A 27,508-nucleotide genomic window follows, 5' to 3' on the forward strand; every position below is an offset into this window, starting at 1 on the left:
AGCCAAAGTTTGGATCATAATAAGACACAGATGTGACTCCTGGGGCGGTTCATAAAGATACACGCCCATTCTAGATACCAACACCTGTCTCAGCTTCCAACACCCCTCCCAATAAAACTATAAAGGAATGAGTTCCATCCTTCTCAAGGACCAATTTACAAACAAATAGTTGTTCTGACTCTATTTATTATTTGATTTTTTTTAACTGAACAGGAAGTGGTAGAGAACATTTTAAAGACATAAGCCCTGGGAATATATGCTGTGGAAGGTTTTGGCTTGTCGAAACTTTAGTGCAGATTTTATATATGGATCTGAAAAGCTTACATGTATGGAGTGTCCTACAGGTAATTACTTGGTAACCCCCTTTTTGGATATTGGCTGATCTGTCAATTATAAATGCTGCATTGAACTTTATTTCATACTACACCAGGGAGCAGAAGAGAGAAGCCTGAGAAGTTGGAACATTCAGATATTACATGTAATAACAGAGCCATAAAAAAAAAACAATGTAAAATTTAATGCAAAAGGGCTGTGGGCACTCAAGCATTGCAGTCAGGAGATAAGCAGATGGAAAGTAGGACTGAGACTCCAAAAAGGAAAATAAAAGGAAAGTATATCTTTCTCTAATTGTACTGTAAAGCATACCATAGAACTCCTGTTTGCCAACACTTTCATGAGTTAAACACATTCACAGCCATGTTTTGGGACACACTTGTCATCTGGAGAAAATAACAGCATCATATAAAGTAAAAGTAGAACCTTTTGAACTCGAAGTAGATGGCAGGCTTCTTGCCAGGCAGTTACATTATTAGCAAATTCTCATACTGATCCTGAATGTTGTTGTTACTTCCACTGCATACACAAGGGTGCCGGAGGTTAAGACTCTGGTCCACACCATGTTCTTCATCTCTAAAAGCCATGATCTCTCCCAGCTGCATCTACTGATCCAGCTTTCATATACAGAACACACCTGTGGATCTCTCTACTCACTGAAGACTACCATGCAAAGGGAATCGTGGTTTCTTCTTTGAAACCATGAGAATAAAACTCAAAATGTTTGCTCTTGATCTTCAAGTTTCCTATTCATTAGTTAATATGAGATGGTTTGCTTCGGGACCTCAATTCCTTTTCATTGATCACCACAGGCAGCTCCAGGTAGATTTTATTTGTACTTAGTCCTGTGCAATGAGATTTTGCCACTAGTGCTCGCCAAGATTCCTGAAGTGTTGTGTAATTAAAACTAAAAACATGGCCTGGAGTTAAGAACACTTGATTTTTCATAAGACCTGAATCAATTCCCAACATCTACATGGCAATTCACAGATATCTGTAACTCCAGTTTTAGGGGATCCAAACACCTTTTTCTGGCCTCCATGGGCACCAGACACACTCTTGGTGCACAGACACACAGGAAGGCAAAACACCCATACCCGTAAAATTTTAACAGTTTAAAAACAGAGCAAGTCGCAATTACAAATTGATTGCCTTTGACAGCAATTCCAAGATGATTCAATGGGAGAAATAATTATCTTCCTAATACATGGTTCAGAGAAAACTGAAAACACTCCCAGGGAACAAACCTGGACCTGCAATTTATACCATCAATAAATATTAGCTAAATATAGACCATAGACATAAATATAAGAACTAAATCTATAAGCTATTAGGAGGAAATATAGGAGCAAACATTGAGACCTACAGTGAAGTGAGGCTTTCTTAGGTATGGCATCAAAAAGATAGTCAATGAAGAACATTGTAAATAACTAGATTACAGGAGAAATGAAACTAGTCTGTCCATTGATTGAAGTTTTAACATGCAATCATTATAGGACCCAAGAACTCTACCCTTAACCATAGAGTCAAGGAAAATGAAAACATGGGTCAAACAAGGTCTGCATAATATCATGAAAAAAAAGTGATTACAACCTACAAAATGCAAAGTATTTGCAAATTATATAGGAATTAAAAATACTACTATAAGTAATTTACAATAAAAATATCACAAGGCATATAAAAATATAACAAATGTATTTTAGAAAATCAGCAAAAGATATTAATGTTATTTTTAAATTGATAGTGATCACATGAGAATGCACTTGACATTAGCCAACAGAAACATGAAAATAGAAAACTGGTTAAGATAGCCATAATATAAAAGACAGACAGTGTGGACAGATCAGAAGGTTTATACAGTAACAATGGGGAATAACATGTTTCAACAAAGTCCATTCTTCAGCATTTAAACATGCAATCATTATGGGACCAAACTATTCCACCTTTACTCATACAATCAAGAAAAATGAAAACGTGTCAAACAAAATATGCATCCAAGTTTGTACCATAGTATTATTTCCGATAAGAACAGAATGTTAGAAAGAATGAATTAGTAAGGTAGTGAATGGCATAGTAACACAATGCATAACAAGTGACCAGAAAATACGGAGCTATTACTATAGGCTACAACATGAGTGAACCTTAAAATCAGTATTCGAAGTGACAGAAACCAATTGCAAAATACTACTTATATTTAAAGTAGAAAAATTAAGAGATGGGTTATTGGATCACTGGTGACATAGTGCTAAGGACATTGGGAGAAGACAATTACGTTAGTTTCTCTTTTGACTGATGAGAAACTTTCCAAAACTGGGTTATTACTCATCTTTGAATATATTCAAACTGTTAAATAGTAAAGAAAAAAACAAAACTCAAAAGTACCTAAAATACTAATAAATTGGAGATTGTGGGTTCAAAATAAAAATGTGTTACATTTACACAACCGAAAGACTAAGAAAAAAAGAATTATGAAATTTGCATGTAAATGGGTGGAACTAGACATTATAATCCTGTGTGAGGTATTCCAGACCTCAAAGACAAATAATGCTTGTTAGGCATTAGCTTTCAAAGTTTAGATATATATGTTTTAATCCAAATAACCATAAAAGTCAGGTAGCTAGTAAGAGACCAGGGAGGAAGAGCATGTCTTCCAAGGAAAGAGAAATAGAGTATAGCTTATAAAGACATAAAGGAAACTAGAATAGAGAATTAAATGAAGGGCAGAATAAAAAAGGGAATGCATGGAGGGACAACTAACATTAAAGATCTGTTGAAAAGCTATATGGAAACCTACTAAATAAAAGCTTCCTATCATATAATCATAGAAAAGGAGTTTAAATGAAGATGCCATATAATGGAAGAGACGATGGCCCAATTAGACATCATATACTACCAAGTAAAACCCCTAGTGTTAAATATGGATTATATCTTGTTGAGCTGTTGGCCAAAAGAATGCCATAGATGCCCCTAAACATCACATAGTATTGTCAAGGGTATTGGTTTCCTTCTATAACTTGATGGTAAATCCCTATTTCTGAAGGCACAACTTATGTCATCAAACATGTAGAAATCAAGCTGGTCCCCAACTAGAAGATTCATCCCTAATCAATTAATATTTGTGGTACTACAAGTTTCTCTGTACTCTACCAGAGGAGAAAATTAACCATCAATATTACCCAGCTACCAACTCTGTGACCTACAACAATGATCTCTCTGCAAAGTAATCCAGCATAATAATGGCACAAATATCATGCAAGTAACCAACCACTTTTTTAAAAATTAAATTTAAGGTCCACTCCATGAGATGGAACCCACACCTAACACTGCTAAAGAGGCCAAGAACCTGAACCTGGAGGGGTCATGAGTCTAAGGGGAAAAAAGCAAAACTTCTTTTCTGCTAAAGGAATATCATAATAAAATGACTTCTAATGATGTATTACTATATCCATAGATTAGCGCCTCACTCAACCTGTATCAGAGAAGCTTCTTACAGTAGATGAGAAATAATTCAGAGACCCATAGCTGGACAATGTACAGAGAATGAGAGCCTTTGGACCATTCAGCTCTAAGTGGGATGCCTTTGTCTAGCCCTTCCCCTCAAGGCTCAGGGATATAAAGGAAAAATGAGGTTGAGAAACTCTAAGAGCTAGAGGTGGTTGATGATTCCAAAGAATCTTCCAGAAAAAAACACAACTGATGCACATATTGACTCACAGAGACTGTAGCAGCATGCACAATTAAACCTGCACAGGTTTAAATTAAACAAAATTACAGAGAAAAGAAAGTGAGCACAAGGTCCAACCTCAAACAAAGAAGCCTCCTTTAATTAGTATTTGCTAATTAAAGAGGGCAGGAAAAATCAGTTTTCTCCAACGGTATGTCTGTCACTGTGTATATCAAACATATTCCAGAGTAGACTCCATTCTCAGGAATAGTTGACAAACACAAAACTATTCAGTGTTGTTTGTTTGTTTTTTTCTTTGTTGGGATTTTTGCTTATGTTTTGTATTACCCGTTGTTTTTAGTTTGTTTTTGGTATTTTGTTTTGTTTTATTTTATTAGAGGGGGGGCATCAAGTTGAGTAATGAGGATAGTGGAAAGGATCTGGGAGGTATATATGGAGGGGAAAAATTATGATAAATATGAGAAAGAATTTTTTAAAATAAACTAATTTTTAAAATAGAACAAAATGAATGACTTAGATCAAGCTGTCTCATGATGGAGAAGAGTGAAAAATATCACTGAGGTAGTGGTTTAAAGTGAAGAAAGAATGATCTCAGAATTAATAACCTGAGAAAAAGGTGCATTTCAGCGCATGTTTCAAATCAGAAATCAATAGAAACCTTAAATCCTTTTTTGTTGTTGTTTAATTTATTTATTTTAAAAAATTTTTTTTTCATCTTACATACCAATCTCAGTTCTCCCTCCCTCCCTTTTTCCACCCACATCCATCTCCCCCAATCTTACCCCCTATCCACTCCTCAGAGAGGGTAAGGCCTCCCTTGGGAAGTCAACAAAGCTAGACTTCATTTGACGAGAGTGAGGAGTGGTCACAGGAGCAAGTGAGTTGAAGATCATGATAGCTAAAACCACAGAGACAGTTGAACCAAGATGTTGGGAGCTCATGAACTCTGGCCTATCAGCTGGGGAACATGCATGGGAAGGAACTAGGCCCTCTGGATGTGGGTGACAGTTATGTGGCTAGATCTGTTTGGGGAGCCCCTGGCAATGGGACCAGGACTTATCCCAGGTGTATTAAATGGCTTTTTGGAACACATTCCCTAGGGTGGAATACCTAGCTCATTCTTGACATGGGGGAGGGAAGAGGCGTGTTCCTGCCTCAACTTAATATGAACCCTTAAATCTTTATAGAAAATAAATCCTGATGGAATGCTTTTCTTCTGCATGGAATATATAGTGATACCTAGGGATAATTTAATATATTATAAACATCTTGTCATAAACTATTCATACCTTGATTTATACAATAACAGTCTACCATATTTTTAAAAAGATAAAGAAAACTGTATGCAGGGCAATGGGTTTTGTCATTATAAATGCTGAAACAAGGTTCCACATTGACATCAGTTCAGAGCTAAAGGCCATCAGATCCTGTAAATTCTTTATCAGAAATCAATTTTATCTATTTATTCTGTCTATTCTTATCACTTCATGCTACTGTTGACAGAACACTCCTACTTTGCATAATTTAATTCTACTCCATGCAGTATGATGCTGTCAAACAATCTTAAAACAGGGTTGTTGCTATTGATTCAGCTTTCCAGAAATGTTAAGGCTTCCTGTACCTTGAACTCCTAATGATACTCAGTATATGAATTACTCCACAAATATCCTTATATACAATTACCTTTTAATTCTCCCATTTATCATTTTCTAATAAGACTATCCCTAAATAAAGCATATCTGTCTCAGTATATCTTTATACTTACATTTCTCTCCTCATATCCAAATTCTGTCAACCTTCAAAAACCCACATACTTCTTGTTTAATGATACTTAATGCAAAGACTAATTCTACCTTGGCTGTAGCATGCCATTTTCAAAAACAAACAAACAAACAAACAAACAAACCCACAATTCTTGATTAGTCCATGATATCACAGTACCTGGCCAACCTTTACCAACCATTATTTCCCGCTCACAGGATACTCATGCTCTTCTATTTATCTACCAAGGGATTTTAAGAGCATTTCAATGGTGTGTGTAAGTTAAGTTTTCCTGAAAAGTTTCTATAGCCTCATCAGTAGGGGATGAACAGAAATAGTTCTACTAGATTTTAATTAAGAGCAATACGAACTAACAAAACTGAATTATGGAACTGGAGAACACCAAGGGTTGAGAAAAGATCATCTAGCTTTACATTTTGTTATATCATTAGCGAAACTGAGGTCCAGGGTTGAGAATAGATGTGCACAAGACCCAACATTTGTTTGATGACAGACGCAAAATGAGATTCTACTTCTTCTATTAATGTTTTTAAAGCCCCATGGAACAGTTTGCCGAGATGTCCATACACCCCATAATATAACATATCACAGGAAGCTTCAATAGGTAGGCATGTGATGATAGAAGAGTGACAGAATGTAGTTCGTGGATGCTGGTCTAGAAATAAGGCTCAGGAGAAATGGACATCCTAGCTGCTTTATGGATGTTTGGAACACCTCTATGTCCAGACAACTTCCACAAACAGATGAAATGAATTAGGCTGGTGTAAGAAGACTGGGCACATTTTCCTGTGGACAACACTGCCTATCGGTTGTACTGTGTTATAGATGGCCAGAGAGATCCAGAAACAAATATGGTCATACTTCCCCCTTATTTAAGGTCCTAGTGGATTCACTGAAGACCAAAGCACCCTTGGGAGTACAACACATCTTCAGGTCCAACTTCTGCCCGGTGAAGTATATTTTTCTGGGGGGCAAAAGTGTACTTGACACTTACCAAAGTTTTTTCTGATACTTGCCACTGGGTCAAAAATAAAGAGAGAGGGCAGTATGTGATTTTCAGGGGAAAGGACGTAAGCCAGTCTTTATTAATGTTGGTTCTTCCCATTAGAAAGGCTTTTTTTTTTTCATTCTGCTTTGCTATCAACTATGTGAACTCCATCATCTATTAAGGTTCTCTGAGCTTCATCTTTATTAAAAGAAAAATGTTAGGAACTATTAAAAATGAGGATCCTTAAAAACCTAAGGTTTTGTAGGTCAATATATACCATGTACACATAGCTATTGAGGCCCTGAGCTAGCTAACCAACCAAGGTGTTTCACCAAGTCTTGAGCCATCCTTACCACCTGTTAAGAGACAGCAAAGGCATCATCAGCCCCTTTTTAAAGATTATGGAACAATGAGGACCAGAAATCAATTGGTAGTGGAACTTTAAGCTAGCTCTTCTAGAGAGCTGACAAACCACAGCCTAAATGATAAATCTGATTGGCAGCCTGTTGTTAGAAATAAAGTTTTATTAGAATACAGAAGTAGTCTTTCATTTATGTATTAAATATGGTAGCTTCCACATAGACACAATAGCAAAATTAGCTGCAACAAATACAGTATGGCCAGCAAAGCAAAAAACAATAGATAGATGATAGATAGATAGATAGATAGATAGATAGATAGATAGATAGATAGATAGATAGATAGATAGATAGAGATAGATGAATGGATGAATGAATGAATAAATGTCCATTTATAAGAGAAAAATACAGCTCCTGTTCTAGAGCATAGACCTCCTTTTGTACCAAGCTATCTAATTCTCTAATTCTTCTGCAAGAGCCTTCTCATTTGTTCTCATTATCTTCATAATCAGACCCCTTAGTCCTCTTATGGAGTCCCTGCCTTCCATGTCCTTACAGGCTGGAAAATACTTTGCAGAGTAAGGTGCAAGAATTTGTTCACTTGATTTGGAGATAAGCTTGTACAGTACATTTTTTGATTGTAACTATGGTGGTGGATTTTTTTTAACAACTCAGACACCTGCATAAGAAGAGAGAAGCATGAGAGCAGCAATACTCTGCTTTCAATATGACTGTTGGGCCTTTAAACACTAGCAGCCGTGGCTCACATGAAGCTACAATTGCTAGCCCGCAGCCTTCCAAATGAAGCACAGCACACAGCTTCAAAGCAGAAGGGAGCACTTGGAAAACCCGAAATCTCTGAGGTGTGATTGAGCTCTCGGCAGTAAGCATTGAATAAGGATGTTCACTCAGTGTCACAAACCCCACAGTTGCAGAAACGCACAGTGACTGAATACTGTGTGGTTTTCTGATTCGGTGCACACATGTGTGTGTGATATTTCAATTGTTACAACTCCATTGCTTTTGTAACTGTTTTTAATTACTCATGAGACCATTTCCCAGTATGAGCTGAGCATATGGGTACTTTGCATTTTTAAAATCCTACTTTTTAAGTTTTCCACAGGCGGAAAAAACTAGTTGGTTTATTTTTTTAATGTTAACAAGGTGTCTCGAATGCTTTCACAAGAGAGGTATTAGAGAACAAGCCCCCTGAGTCCACAATCCTGCCAGAGAACACACCCCCAGAGGGCTTCCATACAGGGCTATGTTCTTGGTCATGAGAGGGTATGCAGTCTTTCAAGAAAGAGCTGATGAAGAAATATTAATCACAGCACTAGATGAAGTTACAAAAAGTAAGGAAAGAGGGTCTTCCCTTGGCTCTGTGTGCTAATAAGGTAGCCATTGAAGCCTCTCTTTGTTCTCAGTGAACTGCTTACTGAGCACCCACTGTATGTGGAGTACTGTGCCAGACCTTGAAAAAAATCAAATAATTAGTATATGCTTCTTTATGCACTAGTAGCTCTGTAAGTTTTAGAATGTGTTTAAACACATATGAAGAGTAAAAGACCCTTGCCCGGGGCATATAAGAATCCCAGTGACTAAATAGGGAAAAGGTTAAGAGAAAATACAATAGCAAAATGGAACAAGTATGTGGACAGATAATTTACAAAAGATGATATTCAAATGACCAATAGACCTAGAGATAAATAGTTAACATTCATCACTCACTAGAGAACAGTAAATTAAAACATCTATTTAAGACCATTAAGTGTCTATTTTCAGAATAGCTGAAATTGAAATTCCAGAAAACAGTAAGCATTGACATACAGTGCTACTGAAATTCATGTTCACTGTTAGAAGAAACATTAATTCCTAAAATTACTCTGAAAAATATTCTTAAATAATTAACTAAAGCAGCATTTTCCATAAAAATTCTATTTCCTATTCTAGAAAGCCCACAACTGTGTTAATTGAACTAGAGTTCTCATAATGGCTCTAAGATCTCCATATTGGAAACCAAATTTCCTTCCTTCAACATTAGACTGGGCTAAATGCATTGAAGGATAATCACTTATATCAATAGAATATTATGCAGCAGAGAGTTAATGACCCAAAGTGCTGGGTAAACAATGTTGAGGAACAGCACAAACATAATATTGAATTGGGGAGATACAGAACCACAAGTGATGTATAGCTTTGGAAGTCAGGATGGTAATTTCTCTTGATGTGAACATAGAGAGGGAACCAGAGAAAAACATAAAGGGCTTTGATTATGTGTGAGTAGCTTGGGTCTAATCATCTTGTGAAAACCTACTGATCTATACAAGAAACCTCACAATAAAGGGTTAAAGTCCTAATCTAAGTCTTGGGAGAGGATTATCATTTTCACCTCCAGAAAATGGAAAGGTCATTATTAAAAAGGGGATAATCCATGACAACACGAGCAAAATTAACCTTGTATAGACTAAACCAGGGAAAACACATTTTCATTTATAGAATTGTTTGTATGTGGAAGAATGATAGAACCAGAAGAATGAGCCCAAGTCCTCTCTCAGCCACCTTGACATAGGTGTTGGGTGTAGTGGAACAGGAAATGAGAAGGCACGATGATCTTGGGCAGGGTAGAGATAATCAGAGCTGTGTTCAGGAATTAACTTGGCAGCTGAGATGCAGAATGAATTGGGAAATGGAAATACTAAGGGAAGGGAGACCAATTTGAATGTAATTGCAATTGTCTGGGTGGTATTAATTAAGCTTAAATTAGGGTAGTAGCATGAGTGGAAAAGAGGAGATGTATGTGAGAGGCATTAAAAAAGACAAAGCAACATATTGGATTTTTGTCAAGGGAAAGGGAAGAGCCCAAGGAGGCCAGTCTGGGCAATGGGAAAATAAATCATGCTATTAACTAAAATATATAAATTTCTTCCACAAGGGTAAAGGGTGAGCCTTGGTGGTGCTATGTCCTTTATTTCATACTCCAGAGATGTCTCCATAACACAGGACCTCGGTGCAGCTCATTATGAGATCTTGGGTCCATGAGAAAAATGCCAAGGCATTTTGCCAGCCATTTATGTCTTTTAAAGTATCTCACTTTTTATGGGCTGGGAGATATCAAAGTAAAAAGCACATTTTCCAGCCTTGCAGATAGGAGTAGCAATTTGACTGGGTTGCGAGAAGACAGGACCTATACAACTTTAAGTCTGTGCCCTTCCGGAGAAGTCAAATGTTTTTTTCTTCTTTCTCATGCCTGAATATAGGTGATGGCAGTAGGTTGAACAGCCCTCTGGGGCTATGACTAGAAGCTACAGTAGAAGACTCTCAGAGTAAAAAGATAGGCCAATCTTGACTTTTGATGAGTATAGAGTACCTTCCTAGCCCAGATGATCTCTGCAAGCTTTATGTGACAGAACAATCAATTCTTGTTTCTGTGACTGTTATTTTGAATTTCTATTGCTGTAGCTAAATTGTTGTCAAATAATTCATAGCCCAAGATTCTGATTTTGATCCCTGAGATAGATTCTTCATCTTGCCAAATAATTCTTAGATATTTGATGCTGTACTAAGTGCCAGTGATAAAACAATCAGTTAATGTTTAGCATCTTCCCCAAATACCCCAGGGCACTGCTGGTAGTGTATGATAATGTCTCAAATAGATTTAACATATAAATTGCCAGTTATGGGACATATTCAAAACAACAATGTTGTGTTTATGTAAGCAAGCTAGGGACATATTAACTAGATCCTATTTTAACTTTAATTTTTATTACATTTTTACATACTTTGTGTATGTGTGAGACAGAGAGAAACAAGGAGACACACACACACAGAGGGAGAGAGGGAGAGGGAGAGGGAGAAGGAGAGAGAGAGAGAGAGAGCCTCTATGCTATAAAGCTGTGGATGTCAGAGGACACTTTGCAGAATTTGGTTCTTCTTCCACCTTTGGGTCCAAGGGATCATACTCACGTTCTCAGTCTGGGAAGCATAAATGCAGGAATCTAAGATACTTTGAGGAATGCTGTTGCATTGAGATAATGCTGAAATCCATGGAAAAAAAGGAAATCATGTACATGTAAAAATGCAGATGGTGTATTAAAACTATAGTAATCACTAACATTTCTAGCCAAAGAATATGTTCAGTCACCCTCTGCATCTATAAGAGAAAATGAGCTAGCCACGGAGGTAAATGACTCAAGTCCCAACAATTTGGGTGGTTGAGGTAAGAGAATCACTTGAGCCCAGGAGTTCATAGTCAACCTAAGCCCCATAGAAAGGCCTCAAAGAAACAAACAAATGAAAGGCAAGAGCAGGCTAGAGATATGGCTCAACCTGCAAATTGTTTGCCTCACATGCGTGACAGCATGAGTTTAAATTCTAGGACCTACATAAATTTAGTCAAAGTAGCACATCCCTAGTACAAGGATTCCTATGGGAAAATGGGAATCAGAGAAAACAGAATCCTTAGAAGCTCCTGGGCCAGTTAGCCTGATGCACATACTAGGGAACATCAATGACACTGGGCTCAAACATAAGGGAAGGCAAGGACTGGCAAGCAAGGTGTCTTCTGACCTCCATAGTTGTCTAGTCTGCTGCTTTGTCACAGAAGTATCTGCATTCTACACATACATCACATACATGTGCACACACACACACACACACACACACACACACACACACTCACGGAGGGGGTGGAGAAAAAACTAAACAACTAACAACAAAGCTAATGCTTCGATGAAAACTAAAGAATGAAAAGGCCATTATGAAGCCCATTACTTTGCACAGTGATTACCAAAACTAATTTAACAAATAACAAGTTCAACAGCTGATGTTCATACTGAGAAACATAGGTCAAGAAGCAAGAAGCTGTTAAGGTGACAGAATTCTTACTATGTGATTGTAGAAGCAGAGGTCTGGAGGGCTTGCTTTCGGGTTGGTCACCATTCTAGTCAAAGCTTGCTGCACTTGTAGTTCACATTCACCCACAAAGTCAGGGTTGAAGGAAGGCTGACACACTTGAGCAGGAGGGGTGTTGGCCTGAGAAAGGCAGCATTGGCATTTATTGCAAAAGATGAACAGCAAAGGACATGGAAGAAAAAGCAATGTCCCAGGAGAACAGAGGGGACAAGTAGGAGACCAAAGTGAGAAACCCTTGATGAATATAGTTGCCTTCCCCTTCATGAATACAGTTGCTTTCTTCTAGAAGTGTGAGCAATGAATTCAAGCAGGTAGCAGTGAAAGAAGTACCCTCAGGTCTTATTTGGTTTCAGGCAAACCCATAAGTCCTACTTTGGTTTCTGTTGCTGTAATAAAACACTGACTAAAAGCAACTTAGGAAAGAAAGTGTATTTGACATACAGGTTACAGCCCGTACCAAGGGAGACCAGGACAGGAGCTCAAAGCAGGATCCTGGAATCAGGAACTGAAGCAGAAGCCATAGAGGAATGCTGCCTACTGGGTCACTCCTTCGTGACCCATTTTACTCTCCAGGGATGGTACTACACATAGTTGGCTAGGGTTAGGCCCTCCAAAATCATAAATCAAGGAAATGTTCCCCCTAGATAGGCCCACAGGACAATCTGATAGAAGCAACTCCTTAACAGAAGTCCCCTCACCCTTGATGATTCCAGCTTATGTCAAGTTGTCAAGAACTAAGTACCACACCATCAAAGACTGAAAGTCATCTCAGGAGTGTCCCAGTGGGTCATTATTTCTTGGAGAAATCTTCTGAGTCAATTGGTGCCTCCCTGTCACCTTGTGTGTCATCAGAATAAAATATAAGGTTCACAAGCACTTCCTTTGGGCAATTTAAAGTGTTTTGTTCAACTTTACAGAAATTAAACTAACTTTAATGTTATTAAATGAAACAATGGCCCTCCTTTTCCTAAGCAAATAAGCAAACTGATTGGAACACTGTGCACATTGACTGAAAATATAATTCCAACTGTTTATCTTATCAATGGAAAATTCAATTCAAATTACAGCATGTTTTCCTCCAACACAATTTGTCATAAATATCTAACTGTCTATATCTAGATAATGTCTGCAATCTAATCTGAGAAAAAATATACAAATCAATAAATCAGATATGTAATTGCAAAGGGCTTATTATTGTTTGTGCTTTTTCCAGATCCTTGAGAAGTGACCAGAGAGGCTGGTAGAGAGCCAACTGTTGTAAGTTCAACTAGAGACAGAGTTCTAAGCCTTTCTCTTCTTACTGTGCAGCAGTTTACAACTTTAGCTGCCAAGAACAGTGTCTATATATACAAACAATGTAGCACATATCACCTAGGCAAACAGCCACCTACACAGTTTAGAAAATAGGGCAAAGTGTCATGAGAGTTGGAATATGATCAGCATTCAATTATTATAAAAATAATGCTGTCTTCTATTTACAGAGTGCCTTTCTCCTGGTGAGCTAACAGTACACCATACCTTATTGGGAATTCTATTAATATGTTCAGTTCAAAGTCATTTTTCATGCACACATCATTACAGGCATTCACTCTCACACAGTCCCTTTATAGGGCTACCTAAAAATTGATCTTGTTTCAAAAGCAGTGACTTAGTTTGAAATGCTATGGTCATGCAATGCCACTAGCCAGTGCAGAAAAAGTAAATGGGCTTAGGAAGTTGGGGAATGGCTCAATTAGTAAAGTGCTTCATGTGCAAGCATGAGGACCCGAGTAATTCCCCAAAACCTACATAAAATGTCAAGCAAGGATGTGTACATCCATAAATCCAGTACAGGAGAAGTATTGACAAGAGGATCCTTGGGGGTTGATGGGCAGCCAATCTAGCCAATTAGTGAGCAATCAGTTCAATGAAAGACCTTGCCTTAAAAAATACATTGGAAGGTGATTGAGGAAGATACTCAGTCTAAACCTGTGGCCTCTACAGACACATGCAAGCACATGCATGTATATATATATATATATATATATATATATATATGTATATATATATATATATATATATATATATATATATATATATATATATATATATATAGAGAGAGAGAGAGAGAGATGATGTAGATATAGATATATATAAATGCAGATATATATCTGCATTTGTGAACACAAACAGAGAGAGGGAAAATTGGACTGTACTTTACTTTTTGCATTGATTACAATCCCACACACCAGCCTCTGTAAGGTCCCAACAAGTAAGCTGACTCCAGGATGCCAAGGATCAATTGTACCTGTCAGTAGAAAGCCCATCTCACTTGGCCATCCACTTAAGATTAGGAACCAGTGATATGGAGAGGCAAAAGGATGTGTTGGAAGTCAAGTGGCTTTAACATGCTGGCTGGACACATTTCTGATTTGCTGTGGACTGTGTGAGCTCCTTGGTGAATGCAGAAATGTTTCAAAGCTCATCGGGGTGACTGGAAATAGGCCAACTCCAGTCAGTACAGCACTTACTGTTACAAAGAGAGGGATGGCAAGACACTGGACCATAATGAGAAACATCTGAACTCACTTTCTGTAGTTAAGAGAAAAGGCTGACTTTAACCATGAGATAAAGCACTAAATGATATGTCTTTTGTCAGTGTTATAAGATTAAAGGGAAATACTTCAAATTTATATTCTTCTCTCCCTAATGAGTTTGTCATCTCTGTCCAAAAGATGGAAAGCACATTTTCTGGTGCTTGTTTGAGTAAGGATCTCATTGCCATTTGGGGTGGTCTGGAACTTGGTGTGTAACTCCATGCTGTTGTCAAACTTGCAATATTCCAGCCTCTGGCTCCTTCATGCTGGGATTCCAGGTGTAACCTACCACATCTACCCATTCCATTATTTTAAAAGAAAATAGACTAGAAGGTTCATAAATAACTTGGAATTTGGTGTCATGAGTAACCACCCTCCCCAACCTCTGCAGAAATCCATCTTATATACATCATATGCTCGGGTTAACTCCAACAGTGTCTTTGCACTATAGCATACGCCCTCATGCTGCTGATAATCAGCATGTGCTGTTCCTCCTTCATGAAATGCCCTTCCTCTCTGTATTTACCAGAACAACTTAAACTCCTTCTCCCTCACTTCACTTCTTTTGGCATAGATGTGAAAGCTGAAGTGGCAGAATCACCTTCCCTTTCTGGTTTTTTTTCCCCCCATGGAAGCCAATGACCCAGAATAAGATAGTCTTAGGGAGAGGGACTTGGAAATTTGTGAAGAACAGCTGAGAAAGCAGAGAGGAGACCTTCTCCAGCAACTTCACCAGGGGCTCTGAGGGCAAGCACACAGCAGACTCCTGCCTTCCACTCTAGGGGGCTGGTATGGTCACAGTGGCTGTGCCATCTTCCAGAGGAGGCAGGAGAGATACATTCACCTTTGACAAAACAGTTTTTGAATCATAGAGCTCCCATGTTGGGTTAGTGTAACACAAACTTCAAAAGGTCTTATTAATAAAATCAAACCTGGAGCCAGATATTGGGATGAATGCTGAAAGATCAGAGAGACCTCACCTTGCCAACTTCTCGGCTGATCCTGTTTCCTCAGACTGAAAGCCTCTGAGTCCTCATCGAATTGATCTCAGCTGAACTGATGCTAAAAGCTTAAAAGCCTAAAAAAGGCTCTAGTTCCTGGTCTTCACGCCTTACATACCTTTCTGCTTCCTGCCATCACTTCCTGGGATTAAAGGCATGTGTCACCATGCCTGGCTGTTTCCAGTGTGGCTTTGAACTCACAGAGATCTGGATGGATCTCTGCCTCCAGAATGCTAGGATTAAAGTTGTGTGTGCCACCATTTTCTGGCCTCTATGTCTGTCTAGTGGTTGTTCTGTTCTCTGACCCCAGATAAGTTTATTAGGGTGCAAAATATATTGGGGGACACAATATCACCACAGGCTAGACTTCAAGCCTCTCAATTATTAATAAGTATTGATCAATATTGGTCAGTAAGACCTGGAGGCCATGAGGTGAAACATGTTCTAGTGCAAGCAAATGGATCCCTTCTGGAATTCCTTCCCACACCTAAAAGGGGGCTAAGATATGAATTGAGAGTATAAAATAATACATCATTTAAGACAGCTGAATTTGAGGCAAAAAAAAAATCTGTTAATACTTTGTCACTGGCACATCTTTTGTGGTAAATTTTAACAAGTGTAGGAGAGCTCAGTTTTTGTGCAATTATGCCACTAACTCCCTTGGGAGCCGCTAGTGGTTTACAGCATCCTCTGCAACTGTGATTAATAAGATTAACCCAGCAGGAAGGCACAGATAGGGTCTCTGGTAAGCAACCTGCACCAAGACAGAGACTTGAGATAAGCATACCTGAGTCTGAGGACAAGGAGGTGTGCCTCAGACTCTGAGTCAGACCTCAGCAGGTACAAATAGCACACAGCAATTAAATGATAGAATTTATGCTCCAGTTCCTGAATTAATGTTTTCCTGGTTTGTTCCCATGTCTATTCCATGCCTACTTTATGACTTGATTTCCTATAAAATTAAATCCCAGTAACGTCATCCTCTCCTCTCTGCCCTCAGCAGTGGATAGTCAGAAAGGATGGGGGCTAGAAAAGGGATGGGATCAGTAAGGGTAGGGCAGGAGGGACTGCATGCCCTAAGATAACTCTCTGCCTCCAGCATTTCAATTCATGATCTTTAGCAAACCTGCCCTTGCCTCCCCATTTAGGTATCCACAGTACCACTGAGTAATGTTTCAAAGAGGTATGAGGCCTATGAGTGCTCCAAGTGTAACCCAATAATGTTACACATTAATAGTGCACTTGTTAAAGTCATTTATATCCCCCTTTCATATTTTATTATTTTTTTCCTTTCTGTTAGTATGCCCATGATTCTTTTTTTAAGGCCAGGCATTATATTATAAAAAATGAGATGCAACAGCAAGACTCTTTTATGCAAATACTAAGGGACGCACAAGAGTAAATGAAAACAATTTATAATATGTGCAGTTCTAAATCAGCTGGTGTTTAATAAAAAACAAAGTTTAGACAAATGTTCCCCATAAATCACTTTGGAGTTTATTTAGTATTCTTTTCCTTCATGACACACAGGCTCTTAGTTAAGTAGAGGCAGTGACTTGGTGAAGTGTTGACAAAAACTCCCTTGTGTATTACACATAGCCACTCTTCTAACTTTTTTTTCTGATTTTATATTGTTTCTCCCAAACTCCACAAATTTATGCATACAAGTGTATTGTGCACAGAAAATTAATTTTTCATGTAGAATAAATACATATCTATACTCCATTGGATAATTCTAGCTATCTACTTGTTTCTTTAATGGCAAAGATCCAAGATTTATCTGAACCTGAAATCATTTATTTTTCTTCTACTCATGTCTTGAACATTAATTAGTATTATAATATCCTTAAAAAGAGCCTATTCACCCACTTGGAGCACTCATAGGCCTCATACCTCATATCACTACCATCTCCTCTACCCTGATCCATGTAAGCCTTCATGGCTAAGCTATTATTTAATAACTCATTTTCTTTTATTCCTTTTGTTACTCTGATATCTACATCTCACAGGGAAAACTGAGTTATATGTACAAAACATGTATCACAGAAGGCTTCTCATATTCTCTTTCACTAAGCACACATTTGGCCTTTTTGTTAAAGCTAGGTTATGTCATGATGAAGTAGCCAGGAATTACATACCAATAAAATATCAAGAAAAACTCAGAAACTACAAAATTACACACACAAAAAAAAAATGGAGTGCATAAAGTTGCTGAAGTCACAAGACAATGCTGAATAAAATCTATGAAGAATATTATCTGCCCCAAAAGGGTAAGGACATGGACACACACACACACACACACACACACACACACACACACACACGCATGCACACCATACCACACACAAAGAAGAGATGATGGGAATAAACCAGATGTATAAGCAGTAAAAAAAAAAAAATGAATTAAGTGAACTGATCATTGCCTAGTGTGGGTTAACATACCTGAATAACACCACTGGGAGCTGTAAACATGAAAATTTGCATTCACTTCCAGGTTCTTTTATGCTACAAAACCTCACAGGACACATTAAGATTAGAAGCAAGGTAGAGAACTAGAGTGAACAGTCCCAAATTACACTGAACTAAAGGAAGGGTTAACAGTAGATGGTCACCCCTATTAAAGCATACAGCTCCATCTCCCTGCTCAGATCTTTCCAATATGAAGTAAAAACTTACTGAGCCAGAGAAAGAAGAGCAACTACCCTTCCTCAATCATGTACAGGTTCACCGTGGGAGGAAACCTGAAAGGGAAAAGCATCAATCTGTGCAGTAAAGGTTCTGAGCACAGAATCTTATGCCAGTACCAACAGAGATTCCCTGTCGTTATGGGTCAGAAAAGAATCCTCCAAGACAAGGTCAGATAGCAACTGACATAAAGAAAATGGGAGAAATCGCCAGGGTCTCTGAAGTTCACACAAAAAGTGTTTAACTGACTAAGAAGGGATTCTAACAAGATAGACACCTTCGATTGATAGCTAAAGCTTATTGTGCTAATATACTAAGATACACACTGTTCAGGCAGTGGAGGGGAAAGAGATCACATTCTCATTGTGCTACAAGCATGTGTTTGTCAGAATGCTGAACATGAAAGGCTAGTACAGAAAAAAAAAATCTACAATTATTCCAGCTTTTTCTATAAGAAAGGGACATTGGTAGAGAAATTTGAATCTCGTGGTATACTAAGATTAATCACAATAATGACAAAAGGCAAATTGAGCTCTAGTCCTAAGTTGATTGTATGTCTCTCCCCAAATGCCTGAGAGGAGGCATGCCAATTTCTAGGTAGAAATACTGTTGACATCCAGCTCTGCTACTGTGTATGAGATATCCATCATTCAATGAGACAGTATGAAATACTCTGTCAGGGAAGAGAATGGACATTATTTTAAGATACAAAACAATCAATACAGCCAAGTCAGGTATGGAATTATTAGCAATGAATGTGTTAAAGGATTTAGTGTAAAAATGTTTTATACACATGAACATATGGGGAATTTCAGCAGAGCAATGGAAACTATAGAAACAAATTAAGGAGAAGTGCTAAAAATAAAGATACTTAAGAAAATTATGTCACATAATTATTTGAGCAGCCTTGAGGATAAATCAACAGAAAACACCCAAATAAAAACACAGAGGAAAACATCCAAGAGCTGCATAAAAGCAGCAAGTCACGTAAAATGTAAAATATAATGTATAATTTTATCCTCATGCAAATAAAAAAGAAAAAATAGAACTGATGAAATATGTAAAGTAATAAAACTAATAATTTTCTAAAGATAATAAAAGATGTAAAATTACCAACACCAGAATACATAGAAAACTTCCAAGCTAGAAAAAGATTCAGACAAATAAACACTAAAGCATGTTATTCAGACTGCTTAAAATCAAAGATACAGAGAAACCAGTAAAAAGGAACATATTATATATAGAGAAAGAAATAAACAAAAAAGAAATTACCACAAATTTTTTTTATTAGAAACAAGGCAACTAGCAGGAAAAAAATGTTGTGGCACCTCTAAATTACTGGGAAAAAAAAGGAAAAACTGCCAATTTCTACTTTTATAACCAGATTAATTATATTTTTAACACTTAAGATGTTTTCAAACTTAAAACAGGTGAAAGACATAATTTTCATCAAATTACAGAATGCTGCTCACTGAGAATAAATATAATTCCAGACAGAAACTTAAATCTGTGTTAAATATAATGGAAACTTGAAAACAAAGTTAAATACAAACAAAGCAGTTTCCTTTTCCTTAAAGATTTATTTTTTTAATCATGTGCATATATGTATGGGTTTTTGTTGTCGGAGGGCTTCTCTCCAGGTTCCCCAAGCCCCGCAGTCCCACAATCCACATATGAAATAATCACTCAGACGCTTATATCACTTATAAACTGTATGGCCGTGGCAGGATTCTTGCTAACTGTTCTTTTATCTTAAATTAACCCATTTTTATAAATCTATACCTTGTCACGTGGCTGGTGGCTTCCCAGCGTCTTCACATGTTGCTTCTCCTGGCGGTGGCTGCAGTGTCTCTCCTCCTTCTTCCTGTTTCCCCAATTCTCCTCTCTCTTTGTCCTGCCTATACTTCCTGCCTGGTCACTGGCCATCAGAGTTTTATTTATATAGAGTGATATCCACAGCAGGTTTTTGTGTGTGAGTTAATGCCCTTATACAGTCCAAAGGAGGTGTCAGATTTTCTAGACTGGAGATACAGGCAGCTATGAGCCTCCCATCCTGGGTAGTAAGAATAAAACTGTCATCTTCTGCAAAGATGCACTTTTCAGCACTGAAACATATCTCCAGCCTCCTGAGAAGGCACCTACCTTACTTTTAATCTTTCTAAAGGATAATTTAATATAAAAATAAAAATAATATTTTGGGAGTCTAAAACATAATACTGAAAATGTAGAGAAGAAAGTATATTGTTTCAAAGACCCTATATTTTATAAAATATAATTTGAGAGTAAATTGTGTTTAGTTTAAAATGTGTATTATAAGTTCAGTGGAGGAAATTAGAAAAAAAATGAAAAATACGATGTAACATGAATCTTCAAAGTTCTTATTAATAAAATCAAATCTGGAGCCAGGTATTGGGGTGATGTTGGAAGATCAGAGAAGCAGAACAAGCCACAGCTACCTCACCTTGCCATTTCCTCAGCTGGCCCTGTTTCCTCAGACTGGAAGCCTCTGAGTCCTCATCCAGAACGAATCTCAGCTGAACTGCTGCTCGAAAGCCTGAGCTTAACCAACCAAATGCTTAACCAGGCCAAATTGCTTCTAGTTTCTGGTCTTCACGCCTTATATATCTTTCTGCTTTCTGACTCACTCCCTGGAATTAAAGGCTCACTTTCTGGGATTAAAGGCATTTGTCACCATGCCTGGCTGTTTCCAATGTGGCCTTGAACTCACAGAGATCCAGAGGGATTTCTGCCTCTGGAATGCTAGGTGTGTGCCACCATTTTCTAGCCTTTGTATCTAGTGGCTGTTTTGTCTCTGACCCCAGATAAGTTTATTAGAGTGCACAATATTTTGGGGAACACAATACCACCACAATTTATAATTTATAATATAATTAAATTATATTAAGCAGTAATAGTCATCATGTGGAATTACAAATTTCTTGTTTATTTATCTTGCCATTTTTTATTCTTTGAGAAACACATACGTGTGTGCGTGTGTGTGTGTGTGTGTGTGTGTGTGTGTGTGTGTGTGTGTGTGAGAGAGAGAGAGAGAGAGAGAGAGAGAGAGAGAGAGAGAGAGATGGTCATATTAGTCTTCCTGCTTCAACTCCTCTCATAGCCTCTATACCTCATCCCTCTCCTAATTTCATGTCTTTTTATTTTTAGAGATCTATTGCATCCAACTAGCACTTCCCATGTGTGCATGTGTGGAGCCATCCATTGAAGCATGAGAAACCTACCAGTGGCCATATTCTCAAAGAATGATTCTCTCTTCCCCAGCAGCTGTCAGCCACCAGTAGTTTCTCAGTAAGAGGTGGAGTCTGAAGCTTATCTGCTCCATCTTTGTGGAATTTTGGATGTCTTAAATTTGTTCAGGTCTTGTGTAAGTTACTACATCTGCTGTGCATTCATGAGTGCTATACCCCTGCTGTGTTGAGAAGACAGCATCCTATTTGTCCTTATTAGTCAATGAGTCTTGATGGGGGTGGGAATTGATAATGATGTTTCATTCAGGGCTGAACACTCAGTCTCTTATCAGTGCTTTGACCAGTTACGTATCTATGTATTGACAGCAGCTCAATACAAAAAGAAATTTCTCTAACCCAAGTTGACAGCACAGGTCTAGGAATATAAAGATAAATATTTAGAAAGTAAGTTGGCTACATGACCATTTAGTAAAATCATAATAGCAAGTTAGATACTTGGACCTCTGACCTTCTCAGACTTTTGACCAGGATTACAGTAGCAGGCATAAAATTTCCTCCTTTATGACATACCTCAAATCCAATCAGCAAGTGATTTGTTATCCCATAATAATCATGTCACTAGTTCATCAGTGAGCACATCCAGAAGCGCAGGCTGGGACTGTATCATGCAGGGTCTAACACTGGGTAAGACCATTTATTTTTTTTTCCCCAGCAGCCTGTATAGCACCTTCTGGACCTATGAAGCTAGGAAGGACCTATGAAGCCAACAGGGAGAAAGTTCCCAGGTCAATGTGAGATTGATTTCTCTATTGATTTCAGCAATAGGGTATTACCATGTAGATATGGTGAGTAATCAAGGACAATGGCAATAGCCTGTGTTGTTTTAGAGACCTCAGGGGCCTCACTGATCATTAACTGGTTAGAATCTATCCCATATCATAAACTGTAATTTTCATTTCATAAAGCCCTGTCTTCTGAAAGTGGCATTGTCCACCCATGCAGAGGAACTCCATTTGAAATTATTTTCTAACGTATATTTTGAAATTCACTTATTAAATAGTGGATTTCCATAAGGCTTTTTCTTACACCCTTAGTTTAGTTTAGCCTGTCTAATACCTCTTCCTCTTCCCACTGCCTCAACCTCCACCTCCACTTAGTCCCTTAACTCTTAGTATTTCCCATTCAAGGAACTAAAGAAATAAAATCCCAATTAAAAATAGGCCAGGGAAACAGAAAATACAAATGACTAGGAAACACTTTAAAAGGTGCACATTAAAGCTACTTTAAGATTCTATCTTACTCCAGTCAAGATGGGATCATCAGGAATACAAATGACAATGAACTCTGGCTTGGATGTGGCTAATGGGAACCCTTATACACTGCTTGTGGGAGTGCAAACTATTGCAGCCACTTTGGGCATGAGTCTAGAGGTTTTACAAAAATACAGAAAATGATTTACTATAAGAACTCACTATACCACTCCTGCACATATACCTAGTGGACTTTATATCCTACTATAGAGGCACATACACATCCATGTTCATTGTTGTGATGCTCACAAGGTTTGGAAAATGAATCAAACTTAGATGTACATCAACAGATGAATGGAAAAAAACTGTGGTATGTTCATGCAATGGGCTATTATTCAGTGGTAAAGAAAAACTAAATTTGTAAGCAAAGCTATGGAGCTGGAAAAGAAATACATAAATGTATTCTGAGTGAGGTAACTCAAGCCCAGAATGACGAAACCTTTATGTTCTCTCTCATCTGCAGCTCCTGGCTTCAAATCTTCTGTTCTGTGTGTTTAACTTGGAGCACAAGTGAAAGCCGAGAAACTAGGAGGTTGACATTGGTGATGGGGTACAAGAAGGGAATGAATAGAGGAATAGAGGATAAATAGCAGAAGTAGAATTCTGTAGGTGGAAATGCTTAAGCAGGAAGAGATAGAAGCATATAAAATGAATGAGGGAGTTGGGGAAAGAGCCAACACAAAGAAAGCATGAATAAAAAAGCAATATGGAGGCCTACCATCTCACAACCCAATTAAAAATCCTAAGTTTTTAATAGTAGACTACAGGTTTTACTTCTCATAACTTATGCCCTAAATTTTAGTCTCAATAGTTTAGTTGATCCCCTAAGCCCTGTAAAATTTAAGTACAGTCACTTAAAATAATGCCTCAGATATTCCACTGCCAGCTATTTCATCCACAAAACAATGGATAAACGGTAATACACATGCATTGTAACTCTTGATGGTGACAAACCAAATCACCTTAAAAAGATCTCTCTAGACACCCTTACCGCAAAACTGCTATTCAGATCCTGTATGGAAAGCAAATTTTAGTTACTTGTGTTTTAGTCATGCACCTGATTTGAAAAATGGGTAATCAGAATAGTATGGGTCAACAAAGAGGATAAAGTTGACAAAGACCAAGGCATGACAATGCTATAAATGAAATGTAAATCATGTACGTGAAGTAACAGAGAAAAGCAACTGGCCCTGATGTAGACCCTCTCATCATGAAAGAGAGTCTAGACCAACAGCAAGACAGACTTGGTAAGGAAATTGACCTTGTGAAGAAGAAAAGAATGATGCCCTGGGAGAAGTGATGATAAATTCTTCACACTGAAAACCCATGAAGATATTTTAAAGCTTTGAATTCATACATGAAGTATGAATGCTGAAAGCTGTTCCAAACATAGAGACTAGGACAATTTGCTCATCCAAAGAACAGATGTTCTCTCCACATTGCAATTTACATTGTAAGAAAAAATTGAAGATCATGAAACAATTAATATTATCCCATTGGCTATTAAAGGTGTCTTGGGATTACATGGCCATTTTATGGACCTGTGAAAAGGTAGATGCTGCTTATGGCTGACTACAAAGCAGACAAACAAATAGAGAAAATGGACAAGAATACATGTACTAATTTTTAACTTAGTCAAGTGATAGATTTCAAAACAAATCTATCAGTAGTCTCCCCAAATATCAGAATTCTAACCTCTTAATTTAAAAACACGTGTCACTGAAAACAAGTAGCATGTATCTTTGCTTTGTTGGTCAGGAGTATCCCAGAGACTCTCCAAACAGTATAGACTGTTGCTGCTGCCCTTGATTGCCTCCCAGTACTTGAAAGTAAGACTGAAGATCCAGCACCTTTCAGACACAGGACCTAGAAGAAGCATCTCCTCCATGAGGGCTGGCTCCCATAGCAGCAAAAGGTGCAGTGCAAGCTGCCAAGGGAGAAAAGCAAATAACAGTCCTACTCAGACATCAATTCTACGAACCACCAAACAAAAAGCTTGATATCTCCAAGGATACAGTAGTGACGCTTTTACATGGGGTTAACCAATGGCTGTGTCATTGGAGTGAAGATCTGCTCAATAGGAGAGAATCTATGCCTGGTGTTGGTAAACCCAGTCAACTACCTGTAGCTGGACAAGTTATAAACGACAGAGGAAAACCCACCTTTGCCATTTTCCTAAATCGGTACAATTTCTAACTGTAGAATAAATTCTCCCCCCTCAAAAAGAGACAACAAATTGTACCCAGGTCAAACAGGAAAGACATAAATGGTAAGATTAGCAGGAAATAAGATTGAAAAGGGAAATAATTGAATAAAACAGATTAAAATAAAAACCAGTAGAAGGTAAGGAGGATCTGAAGGGGTTAGAAGAAAAGAAAAAAACATGATAAAAATACATTGTATACTTTTTTCAATATAGAAAAGGTAAAAGCTAGTGCATGCAAAAGAGCAACAGTGTTGGTCATTGTATAGTGTAGTGTTCATCCAACTACTATCCATTTGCAAAATCCAGCCCACTGTGTATTTAGGAAGTTTTATTAGAACACAACCATACCCATTTGTTTGTTAAGTTTTCAACTGCATGGAAGAGTATCTCAGATAATCACCAATGGCACATACAAAAACATGCCAAGTATGGCCCTTTACCAAAACATTTGCCAAGTTCTCTCTTCATCTGAATCAAAGAATGAAGAAAGAAAATAGAAACTAAATAGATTTTCAATATGATGAATTTTGTAATAAAGGAACTCACTTCATATCCTATAGACATTAAAGTATAATGAAGGTATAAAATAAATAGCTTTGTGTAAAAAAAACCCTCAACATTCTTTTTTTTTTTTTTTTTTTTTTTTTTTTTTTTTTTTTGGTTTTTCGAGACAGGGTTTCTCTGAGTAGCTTTGCGCCTTTCCTGGAGCTCACTTGGTAGCCCAGGCTGGCCTTGAACTCACAGCGATCCGCCTGGCTCTGCCTCCCGAGTGCTGGGATTAAAGGCGTGCGCCACCACCGCCCGGCTAACCCTCAACATTCTTAAAAGATACAAATAACAGAAGTTCCCAAAAGAGGAAATAAATAAGCTGAATAACTATGATCCATTAAATAAATTCAAACTGTGACTCAAATCTTTCCCATCAAAGACATTTGCAGACCCTGATTGCTTCACAAGGGACCTATGCTGAACATTTAAGGAAAGAATGATATTATTTCCACATAAACTTTCACAGAAGACAGAAAAGGATAAAAACATTTACCAACACATTTTACGGATGCCAGAGTTATCATGAGATTAAAATAGAGGCATGGCAAGAAAGAATTCTGTTCCTCATGGTGCTGGGAAAAGTATCAGCCACAAAGATATTAGGAAATTTAATACAGCAAGATACAAACACATGATGCGTTTTGGCCAAGGGAGTTTACTCCAGTGATAGAAATATGGTTCAACAGTAGAAAATCAAACTAATTCATTATATTAAAAAGGAAAAATGATGCAATCATCTCAATAAATGGAGGGCAAACCTCCAGCAAAATTTGACATCTATTAATGAGTAAAACTCTCAGCAAAATAAGAGAGCAAAAAAATCTCTTTCAGTGTGGGAAAGTTCATCTACAAGGTAACCCACAGCAAATAGTGCACTGGCCATGATGACGACTTTTTCCCGCATTATAAAAGCGGCAAAGTCATCACTGTCACCAGTCCGACAATGTCACCACTCTCACACTATTTCTGCTCCTGTAAGAAGGAGGGGCTCTGGGTGGGAAATGTTCATAGACTGCTGCAAATAAAATCAAGTGCTCTGCATTCACATGGTAACAACTGTCTAAGAAGAAAATTCCAAGAGGTCTTCCAACCAACCTTCAAAGAAAAAAACAAATTCAACAAATCCATAGGATAGAAGTTCAATAAAAAAAATCAATTCTATTTTACTACACTAAGATGAATAATTGAAATTAATTTAAACGTGTTTTTTATAATAGTACTGAAAACCTAACATAGTTGGTCATAAATCTAAGGAAAACACGTACACACAATTATTATCTTGGAAGGCACAGACAGGAGGAGAATCAGGTAAGCCTAAACAAGTTTTAAGATGCTGTGCTCACTGAGCAGATGATTCAATGTTGTTAAAAGGTCAATTCCTCTGAAACTGATCTGTAGATTCGAGTAATTGCAATCAAAACCCCAGCAAGAGCTTTCACTGAGATGTACAAGCATGTTTTAAAATTTATACACAATGACAAAGTAACTGTAAAATACAGGTTTTTTTTTCCTTCTTCATGCTCTATTCTGTATATTCTGTAGAGAGAAAAAGACATACAAGTAAATACACGACTTGATCTTCAGATTTCCAGCAGAACTTTGTTAATTAAGACAGCATTATTCTAACATGCGAGTCGTTCAACAGAGAAAAGAGCTGACAATGAGACCCAAACAAATGCAGTCACCTGATTTTTTGACAATGAATAAAAACCAAATCAATGGATAACAAGTAATACTGGTATGATATGAAAACAAGAAATGGGTACTACTTCACTGGGTGAAGAGCTTGTGGGACTAACCTTTAATTCCCAGAATCCATGTGGAAAAGAAAAGTCATGTGTGGTTAGTATATGTTTGCAATCGAAGCATTGTAGAAATAGAGAAATGTAGATGCCTGGGGCTCACTTACCACTTACC

Source organism: Peromyscus maniculatus, chromosome 1 (assembly GCF_049852395.1).
Source record: "Peromyscus maniculatus bairdii isolate BWxNUB_F1_BW_parent chromosome 1, HU_Pman_BW_mat_3.1, whole genome shotgun sequence".
NCBI lineage: Eukaryota > Metazoa > Chordata > Mammalia > Rodentia > Cricetidae > Peromyscus > Peromyscus maniculatus.